Source organism: Bos javanicus, chromosome 3, assembly GCF_032452875.1.
Source record: "Bos javanicus breed banteng chromosome 3, ARS-OSU_banteng_1.0, whole genome shotgun sequence".
NCBI classification, from domain to species: Eukaryota; Metazoa; Chordata; class Mammalia; order Artiodactyla; family Bovidae; genus Bos; species Bos javanicus.
In genome coordinates, this window is record NC_083870.1 from 11,935,783 (window position 1) to 11,947,517 (window position 11,735).

Consider the following 11,735-nt stretch of genomic DNA (forward strand, 5'->3'; position numbering starts at 1 on the left):
CTATTCATGGGGTTGCAAAGAGTCGGACACGACTGAGCCACTGATCTGATCTGATCTGATGATTTATAAAATTCCTTTCCAATCATCTCATGTACTAAGCTAGCTATTCAACACACACACACACACACACACAATGTTTTATGCATTTATAAATACATAAATCTAATAATTATGTTTTACCAGGGTCATATCTGAGATGATATCATCAAATGTTACTGGAAAATATTAGCATTTCTTACCTTATTTAAATGGAGAAGGGAATGGCACCCCACTCCAGTACTCTTGCCTGCAAAATCCCATGGCCGGAGGAGCCTGGTGGGCTGCAGTCCATGAGGTCACTCCAAGTCGGACACGACTGAGCGACTTCACTTTCACTCTTCAGTTTCATTCATTGGAGGAGGAAATGGCAATCCACTCCAGAATTCTTGCCTGGAGAATCCCAGTGACGGGGGAGCCTGGTGGGCTGCCGTCTATGGGGTCGCACAGAGTCAGACACGACTGAAGTAACTTAGCAGCAGCAACAGCAGCACCTTATTTAAAATTGCTTGATTTGGGCTTCCCTGGTGCTCCAGTGGTTAAGACTCTGTGCTCCCAATGCAAGGGGAGTGAGTTCAATCCCTGGTCAGAGAACTAGTCCCACATGCCATAACTAAGACTTCAGTTCAGTTCAGTTCAGTCGCTCAGTCGTGTCCGAGTCTTTGTGACCCCATGAATCGCAGCATGCCAGGCCTCCCTGTCCATCACCAACCCCCGGAGTTCACCCAGACTCACGTCCATCGAGTCAGTGATGCCATCCAGCCATCTAATCCTCTGTTGTCCCCTTCTCCTCCTGCCCCCAATCCCTCCCAGCATCAGAGTCTTTTCCAATGAGTCAACTCTTCGCATGAGGTGGCCAAAGTACTGGAGTTTCAGCTTTAGCATCATACCTTCCAAAGAAATCCCAGGGCTGATCTCCTTCAGAATGGCCTGGTTGGATCTCCTTGCAGTCCAAGGGACTCTCAAGAGTCTTCTTCAACACCACAGTGTGTTAAGCCTACTCATTTTAAAGATGGGCCTGATTACTTCATTATCTAGGATGCTTGTAAGTCTGTACTGTTGTCTGTATTGTTTTCTGTATTGTTCTAAAGAAAAGTTATTCATTTTGCCTTGTCTCTATGTTTCTCGGTATTTGGATTTTGTTTTTGTTTTAAATTTTGTTTTTTAGTGTTGATCACTTACACTTCAAAAATATACAGAAATTTGGGGCTTAGGAAAATGTGACCTTCCCCCAGAATCATTTGTGGGTATTGACAATACAAAATCAGAATTTAATTTCAGAAATTACAATAAGCTGAAACTTGGTTACAGTCTCTGCAAAGTTACACTCCTTCAGATCTCCACCGACTTCAGATGCAGCCTTTAAGATTGTAACCCAAAGTTCAGGCCATGATACGTTTAAAGATTTGCAAGTATGTTGAAAGCTTTGATGAGCTTCTCAGTGTGGTTTTTGTTTGTTTTTCTAAGAAAGAAATGGAAAATTTTATTCAAGCCAAATTTGAGGATTATAACAAGGCACAGTTACAGAAAATTTTGGAGACAAAAGAATGTGAATTAAATGATGTGTTATTGACAGTTTACATGATCCAGATCTAAGTGTCATCCTAGCTTGTGACCCCTTATAAGATCAAGAAGGAATGAACACTTGCTGAGTACTGTGGAGTAAAATGCATATTTTATGGCAAGACTAGAGACATTTAAACATAAAAATTTGTCTCTGCCTTTGGCCTCCTCTCTGCCTCCTACTGTGCATTGTATATCTGCATTATATATTGACCAAATATTGTCCATTGTCAGAAATACTTGCTCAACCATAAAAAGCAACATTCTCGTAACATTAATAAACAAGTCCTTAAAATATAGCTTTTTCAGTGTTTTCAGCACCTCTCATGGAATCAGAAGATGCTTGTAGTGGAAAAGCAGCCCAACTATAAGACTCGTTCTGTGAAGTTCTGTTTTCTCCTAGATATTAAGCCAGTCATTTATTTCTCCTTTGTTAGTTCCTCATTGTCTTGAGGCAGATTTTATTTCATATTTTCTTGTTTTTTCTACTTCTCTTTGACAAAGAGTTGGTTCAAATTGGATAGTCCACCATTTCTAGAAGCAGAAGGCCTCTGAAAAAAGTGAAAGTGTTAGTCACTTAGCCGTGTCTGACTCTTTGTGAACCTATGCACTGTAGCCTGCCAGGCTCCTCTGTTCATTAAATTCTTCAGACAAGAATACTGGATTGAGTAGCCATTCCCATCTCCAGGGGATCTTCCTGACCCAGGGGTCGAGCCCAGGTTTCCTGCACTGAAGGCAGATTCTTTACTGTCTGAGCCACCAGGGAAGCCTTTACATTGTTTATTAATAAAACCTACCATCCTTCCATGTGTAAGCCTCAATTCCTGTCTCAGAAATCCAGGCCACAACAGAGCTGGAACAAACAAGTTGAGACTCTATAATGAGAAGTGACCCCTGAGCCTGTATAAAAAATGTGTGAATTCAAGGTGAATTTCATCACAAGTCTCCTTGACTGTGAAGTCAGTTTAAAATAATATAGTAAAGGAACCAAATTTGGTATATCTTATCTAAGCTCCCCACCTAGCCCAAACTGAAAACAAGGGCAAAAACTGGTACCAATGTTTTAAAATAGCCCATATCTAAGAGTCTCTGGTTCCTTTAACAGATTCTTTGCCATTCATCCAGAGGCAACCTAATCGAAGGCCATTGCTTATAGAATCTCATGCACATTTTTTTAAGATTTGCTTTGTGGCCTGTGTTTTCAACACTGACTTTGTGAGGTCTGTGTGTTTATTCAAGGCTTAGCAAGTAAATCTCTACTTCCATAGAAATGCACCCTTGCTCTAGCAGATGCTGTGGAGCCACCAGTGTACCCCCTTCAAGATGAGCATGCATGTTTCCTCAGTCTCAGGGAGTGTTGGCTGCTGACAGCTCACAGACATGCTCCTCTCCAGGAATTGCCTTCACTGGAAGAGGTGGTTTGTCCAAGGGAACATCTCTTCCCTGCAGAAAGCATATATCAAATATATGAGTAAAAAGTATGTCACATTACCTAGCTTTAGGAAGTCTCTGAAGGGTTCTCCTAGCTCCAGAAGTCTCTGTGAGTTTTATTAAATCCTCTACTGAATCCGCAGCACAGTTCAGCCTCACCTCTCCTCGATCCTGCTGTTGCTGAGAGCACCCCCAGCAAGCCTCCTGCACGCACCTGAGTGTGTTTCCTTAGAAACTGACCTAGGACACTCATCTGTATAAAAAATAGCCACTTGACTTGGACAAAACCATCCTAAGTAGCAGCAACCTAGCACAGTAACCCTCAAGTGGACACTAGAAGCAAATTCCTTCTAAAGCCTGTCCAGGCCACAATAAAAAGGCTACACAGCATACAAAAATCTCTATGTTGGGAATGGATAAAGAAAATGTAGCCCGTATATATAGTGGAATATTGCTCAACCATTAAAAAAAAAAAGAGCAAAATAATGTCATTTGTAGCAACAGGGACGGACCCAAGACTGTCATACTGAGTGAAATGTCAGACAGAGAGACAACATATGATGTTGCTTGTATATGAAATTTAAAAAATGGTAAAAATGAACATATTTACCAGATGCAAATAGAGTCACAGATGTAGAAAACAAACTTATTGTCACCAGTAATTAGAATCTACTAAATAGCACAGGAATATACTCAATACTCTATAATGACCTATATGGGAAAAGAATATGAAAAAGAGTTGACTATATGTATACACAGAACTGACTCACCTTGTGATACACCTGAAACTAACACAATATTATAATCAACTATACTACAATAATCTTTTTAATTAAAAATTTCATAAAACTCCATGTTAAACCACATGAGCCACTGCATATTAGCAAGATCAAAACCTCATGTTGTCATTCCCTAATTTCTAAAGCCAAACATTTCTCATACATTAATTTGTTCTCCATTTCCATAATGATTTATGGACATCCATTGATCTTCCATTTTACTTAAAATGAGTGAAACTGTGTGTTTAAACATTATTCCAACTTTGTTTATAAGTTACAGACTTTTCTTGGTTTTAAGTTGCAGCTCTTCTCTGAGTTCAACACAGAGAAATTTCCTTTTTCTATTTTGGATTTATCTCAGTGAGATGAATTATGAAATATTTCTCCCTACCATTTTCCCAGAAGTTCATGCTGATATCTAACATGTTTCTTATCATATAAATTTTGGAATGTCTAGTTGTATTTTCTCCTTTGCCTTAGAAAACATACAGATAAAAATAAATGAGTGATCTACGTAATTGCCAGTGCCACTGTGTACAGACAAGAAGGGTAGAACCTATTTCTTGGTCTCTTCTTCCTTGGACAGAGCCTTGATGCTTTCCTCCTTCTTGGCCTGGAGCCCCTCTTCAAAGTCCTTTCTGCTTTTCTAGCCTTAGATCTGAAAGGCCTAAGCCTGGTGGGCCTGAAGCTTCTTACAAGCGTTGTCCACCTTCAGCTTATGGATATGTTCTGTGAAAACACATTTGATTTGAATAAATTACCCTTCACTTTCAAGTAGAGGCTGTGATAAATATGGCAGTCATTATTCTTAGATTTGTGGTATTTTCTGAGTAGTCTGTGCACAACTCTTATCCTCATCCTCTTCATCTAGGTTACCTTTTTCAGCACTGGATACCCTTTCACATATCTATGCCCATATGCCTACCCTTTTGGCAGCCCAATGTGTTTTTTTCAGCTTCAAGCCCAGAAATGAACAGTGACAGTGACAGGCTTCTGGATAGTCAGCCCATCTAGGATCAGCTTCTGGATCTGCTGATGGGAGTTGGCATTGGATATTTCATTAGTCTCAGTGGGGTCCAACCAGCTCTTTTTCTTGCATTGGAGGACACTGAAGCCTGAGCATGATCGTGGCTGTGCCACAGTGGCAAAAGGAAAGCCAAAGTTATCAACCTTTCATTGATATTCAGGCAATACCCTGGATTAGTTAGAATCAAGTTCGGCTGTAAGTGACAGGAACCTTCCCACATGCAACTACAGTCACAGAGCAGTAGAAAACATGCAGTTATTGTACACTATGTTGAACAGACCACAGGCACATGACCACTAATCTGGGAGCTGCGATTTATTCTAGAGGAAGTACAAAGTAGATTCTTGGAGACAATCACTATTCTCTTCCATATAACCCTATTTGGCAGTATCTATCTATTTAGGTACTAAATGTATAGTTAGTAACTTAAATAGGTCATCTGGAAATATCACTGTTCAAAAACTGTGTATTGACAGATGTTGTAGGAAGGTCAAGAAAACCCTCTGTATTACAGCAGAATCAAATTATGTTTCGAGAATATTGGTCCTCACTATGGATACCCATGGAACCCGCTACAGTCCATGGGGTCGCTAAGAGTCGGACACGACTGAGTGACTTCACTTTCACTTTTCACTTTCATTCATTGAAGAAGGAAATGGCAACCCACTCCGGTGTTCTTGCCTGGAGAATCACAGGGACGGTGGGCTGCCGTCCATGGGGTCGCAGAGTCAAATACGACTGAAGTGATTTAGCAGTAGCACAGATACTATCAGTCTCCAGACAGCAAACCAGAGATTCAAACAACTGTCCTGGAGTAAGTATCCAAAAGCCACAAAAATTTCCAATTGCAAATCCCATCTGTATTATTAATAATCTGCCGATTATTAATGTTACTTCTCTGCATTTAACATAGTATAAAACTGTTGTACACAGGTGTACGTTAGAGTACATAACCTAAAAAGTCTGCACTGATAAAAAACATAATTCAAATTATTTCAACATAAACAATATTTATGGGACTTAACAGTCTACTCACTCATGTAAGTTATGCAAAACTTGCCATTGAGTTTTCCAGAACATCAGAGAGCTGCTCCCATGGACCAGATCCTGCATGTTGTGTAAAAATACTTTGCCCATTTTTTTTTTCAGGCTGACATGATTACCCTACCTTAAGAAACTTAAACATGCCTGTGAACCTCATGAAATTTACTCAAATAATACTCCTTGAGAACATCTTTTACTATACCAAATAGTTTCTCCTCTATGAGAACTAGTGAGAGAAATTTCCTTGTGGCCTCAGGACCAAAGGTGAGGAGGTTTTGTGCATGTTTTTGTAAGTAATTTTCAATTATTTTTAGATATAAAAAGTTATTATCCATTTAAGCTTGAGTTTGTAAGCTGTTTGCTGATGTGGGGGCCTTGAAAGTGAAACAAGTGTTAGTCGCTCAGTTGTGTCTGACTCATTGTGACCCTGTGGACTGTAGCCTGCCAGGCTCCTCTGTCCATGGAATTCTCCAGGCAAGAATACTGGATTGAGTTGCCATTCCCTTCTCCAAGGAATTTTCATCATGCAGGGATCAAACCCAGATCCCCTGTATTTCAGGCAGATTCTTTACTCTCTGAGCCTAAAACTTCTAATTTTTGAATAACTAAGATGCTGAAGATGTTTTAATCTCTATTGCCACCCGGTGGTAAAATATAGAAACTTTTCTCTAACTGTAGCTTTGCTGAGTACAAAAACCTTGACATTTTCAACCAGTGTTTTGATATTGCAGATATTTTGATTCTGTTCTTAGACATACAAGTACTTTATACAATATTATATATTTTTCCCTGAGAAGAAACTACTCATGGTGTAACCCATCATCCTAACTCTTTCATTAAATATTTTCCAATGTTTATTTTTCTGTGCTGTGTTTTGCCTTTGAAATCTTAAGTACAGATTGTTGAGTTAATCATTCTCCTCCATTATGGCCTCATGGACATCATTTGGTCCAGCAGTCTTTCTCTGTGAAATATTTGATTCATCTGTTTATCCCCATAGCCTTCTCTTTCCCACATTCTAATATATAAATATGTTATCCTGTTAGGTATTCTTATAAAATGTACTATATTTGATATGTACAACTTTAATTTCCACAAATGGTATTACACTGTATATACTTCACCTATCAATATTATTTCATTCAGCACTCTTTTAAAGATCTTCCCGTACTACTCTGTGTTGAGTCTGTTGTCTCTACTTGCTACATAGAATCCCATAATAGAGATGAACATCTAATATGCTTCCAGCACCTCACTACCATAAAAACTCTGAGATAAACATCTCTACATATGTTTCCTCTTGGAGCTGGGTAAATATTTTCCATTACTCATAATCAGAAGTAGGATTTCAGGGTCAATATGAATGTCATTAGACAAGTTACTACAGCAAACTCTCCAGAATTACCTCATCACCATCAGTTCATTGGAATTTACACTTTCTGGGTTGGCCAAAATGTTCTTTCAGGCTTTCCATGACATTATTATGACCAAAAAAATATTTTGGTCAACTCAATTATTTCAGATCCCTGCAAACACTGGGCTGCTGCAGCTTTTTAATTTTGCACTTTAAATTGTATAAAATGAGATCTTATCTTAATTTGCATTTCTGTAGCTATTAAAGTTCAACTCTAATTTCAACAGAAGTATTGTATGTGTTCTTTATTAATGTAATTCATTCAGCACTCTTTTTAAAAGTTTCCCATATTATTCTTTGTATATATGTACAAAATACTTTTTTTTTTCAAAATTTCAAATACTTCCCTCAAGTTTTTGCCCACTAATTTTGTTAGATATATAAGTTATTGAGGAGAAAGTCTTACTTTTAGAAAGCAAAATTCAACAATTTTTACTTTTAAATTAATCCTTTTGGGCAGGGAGGGGGGGAGAAACATCAATATACCTTGTGGCACAGAAGAAACAATATGCAAACAGTGGCACACTTATGTCACCCCCACTCCTCCTGGACATGCCTATTCCTATCCCCCAAGAAGCGGCCAGCCCAGGACCACTGCCCAGCAGGACCTAGGCTAGTTATAGGCTCTGATAGGAACTAAGCCCTTAGGAGTCAAAGCTGGGAAGGTGAGACACCAGCGCTTAGGCCCCCTTAAGTGTCCACTAGTTAACTAATCATGTATATGGCAAGGGAAGAACAACCCACCATAGGCCAGTTCTCCCAAGGCACTAGAATTTCAAGTCTGGAAATCTAATTCAAGAAATAATTCTGCACTAAGTGTATGGCCCTAATATTCTGCCATATTATATACTATTAACTTTCTAGTATTATTGTTTGCATTTAAGACTTTATTCCATCGTGAATAAAACCTCACTCTTCTATTTAAAAAATGATTTAGACCTACATAGTTATTTATTCTTCCACATGATATAAAAAAAAATAAGTTTATTAAGTACCTAGAAAAATTCACCTGGAATTTTAACTAGGAATTTACTGAAGTTATAGAATAATTTAAATAAAATTATAATTCCTTGTAATAACTTCTTCCATTCAACTTCTATTAATTGGAAATACTCTCGTGGTCTTTGTAGTTTTTAGAATTTCTCTGCAGAATACTGTTATATTCTCTATCTGATTTTTAGCTATTTTATAGTTTTTTATGTTATTATAAATGGTAAAGAAAAAAAGTGAAGTCGCTCACCGATTCTTTGTGACCCCCATGGACTGTAGCCTACCAGGCTTCTCTGCCCATGGATGGTATCTTATTATATTTGTTTATTAGTTATATTTTTTAAAAGTTTGTTTATTTCTAATATTTATTTTGTGTCTGCATTCCTTGCTAAATTTTCGTGTTAGCTATAATGATTCACTTTTTATTACATTAGTTTTATAGGTAGAAATTTTATCATCTGAAAGAATACCAATTCTCTAGAAATCCTTTCAGTTTATATTTGGTCATTTTTAGATAATTCCTGAGTTCTTTTTATTCCCAATATTTTACTTATACATAATCATATCTTCAAATGATATTTTTTATTTTAATTTTATTTATATTGAATTATAGTTGATGTACAATGTCATACAAGTAATAGGTATACAATATTCATAATTTTTTTTCATTTCCATTCCATTTATTTATTTATTGGCCACACCCGGGGGCATGTGGGATCCTACTTCCCTAACCAGGGGTCAAACCCATCTCCCTAGTAATGGAAACAAACACTTAACCATTGGACTGCCAGGGAGGCCCCCATTTTCATTAAAGGTTAAACTCCATTTATAAAATACACAAAATTTACACAAATGCATTTATAAAATGTATAATCTCAATTTATGAAATAGTGGCTATATTGTGTTGTACAATACATCTTTGTAGTTTTTTTTTTAATTTATTTATTTTAAATGAAGCAAAGATGAATATTTTTAATGATAAAAGGTACAATTCACAAAGAAGATAAACATCATAAACCATTAGACACCTTAACAACAGAGAAACTGATACATAAACCAAAAATCAGAAGAAACATAAAGAAAAGGAAAAAATATAATCATAGTCAGACATTAACATTTCTCTGAGAATATTTTATCAAGTGAAGAAAAGATAAGAATAAGAGCATCTTGAATGATGTTATCGAGCCAGGGGTGGCGGCTGGGAGGAGCAACCCACGCCTCTAAACCCGAGGCCAAGGGCGGCGATGGGAGGAGCAACCGCATGAGAGACGCCAGGGGTGGTGACCAGGAGGACCAACCCCATGTCCAAGGAGCCATGGCTGCGCGGGCGCAGGAAAGCCTAGAGGAGCTATCCCACATTGAAGGTCAGGAAGGGCGACGGTGAGGAGATACCCTTTGTCCAAGGTAAGGAGCAATGGCTGCGCTTTGCTGGAGCAGCTGTGAAGAGATACCCCATGCTCAAGGTAAGAGAAACCCAAATAAGATGGTAGGTGTTGCAAGAGGGCATCTGAGGGCAAACACACTGAAACCATACTCACAGAAAACTAGTCAATTTAATCACACTAGGACCACAGCCTTCTCTATTCAATGAAACTAAGCTATGCCTGTGGGGCAACCCAAGATGGGCGGGTCATGGTGGAGAGATTTGACAGAATGTGGTCCACTCGAGAAGGGAATGGCAAACCACTTCAGTATTCCTGCCTTGAGAACCCCATGAACAGCATGAAAAGGCAAAATGATAGGATACTGAAAGAGAAACTCACCAGGTCAGTAGGTGCCCAATATGCTACTGGAGATCAGTGGAGAAATAACTCCAGAAAGAACGAAGGGATGGAGCCAAAGCAAAAACAATACCCAGCTGTGGATGTGACTGGAGATAGAAGCAAGGTCTGATTTTGTAAAGAGCAATATTGCATAGGAACCTGGAATGTCAGGTCCATGAATCAAGGCAAATTGGAAGTGGTCAAACAAGAGACGGCAAGAGTGAATGTCAACATTCTAGGAATCAGCGAACTAAAGTGGACTGGAATGGGTGAACTTAACTCAAATGACCATTATTTCTACTACTGAGGGCAGGAATCCCTCAGAAGAAATGGAGTGGACATCATGGTCAACAAGAGAGTCTGAAATGCAGTACTCGGATGCAATCTCAAAACGACAGAATGATCTCTGTTCATTTCCAAGGCAAATCATTCAATATCACAGTAATCCAAGTCTAGGCCTCAACCAGTAACGCTGAAGAAGCTGAAGCTGAATGGTTCTATGAAGACCTACAAGACCTTTTAGAACTAACACCCAGAAAAGATGTCCTTTTCATTATAGGGGACTGGAATGCAAAAGTAGGAAGTCAAGAAACACCTGGAGTAACAGGCATATTTGGCCTTGGAATACGGAATGAAGCGGGGCGAAGACTAATAGAGTTTTGCCAAGAAAATGCACTGGTTGTAACAAACACCCTCTTCCAACAACACAAGAGAAGACTCTATACATGGACATCACCAGATGGTCAACATCGAAACCAGACGGATTATATTCTTTGCAGCCAAAGATGGAGAAGCTCTATACATTCAGCAAAAATAAGACCAGGAACTGACTGTGGCTCAGACCATGAACTCCTCATTGCCAAATTGAGACTTAAATTGAAGAAAGTAGGGAAAACCACAAAACCATTCAGATATGACCTAAATCAAATCCCTTATGATTATACAGTGAAAGTGAGAAATAGATTTAAGGGCCTAGATCTGATAGATAGAATGCCTGATGAACTATGGAATGAGGTTCATGACATTGTACAGAAGACAGGAATCAAGACCATCCCCATGGAAAAGAAATGCAAGAAAGCAAAATGGCTGTCTGGGGAGGCCTTACAAATAGCTGTGAAAAGAAGAGAAGCAAAAAGCAAAGGAGAAAAGGAAAGATATAAGCATCTGAATGCAGAGTTCCGAAGAATATCAAGAAGAGATAAGAAAGCCTTCCTCAGTGATCAATACAAAGAAATAGAGGAAAACAACAGAATGGGAAAGACTAGGGATCTCTTCAAGAAAATGAGAGATACCAAAGGAACATTTCATGCAAAGATGAGCCCAATAAAGGACAGAAATGGTATGGACCTAACAGAAGCAGAAGATATTAAGAAGAGATGGCAAGAATACACAGAAGAACTGTACAAAAAAGATCTTCATGACCCAGATAATCATGATGGTGTGATCACTCACCTAGAGCCAGATATCCTAGAATGTGAAGTCAAGTGGGCCTTAGAAAGCATCACTATGAACAAAGCTAGTGGAGGTGATGGAATTCCAGTTGAACTATTTCAAATCCTAAAAGATGATGCTGTGAAAGTGCTGCACTCAATATGCCAGCAAATTTGGAAAACTCACCAGTGGCCACAGGACTGGAAAAGGTCAGTTTTCATTCCAATCCCAAAGAAAGGCAATGCCAAAGAATGCTC

At 38.6% G+C, this 11,735-nt stretch overlaps 1 pseudogene; it reads right to left on the reverse strand.

Moving 5' to 3' along the window:
• Positions 1-4,365: 4,365 nt before the first annotated feature.
• LOC133245083 (large ribosomal subunit protein eL19-like) lies at positions 4,366-6,022 on the reverse strand (annotated as a pseudogene).
• Positions 6,023-11,735: the final 5,713 nt, after the last annotated feature.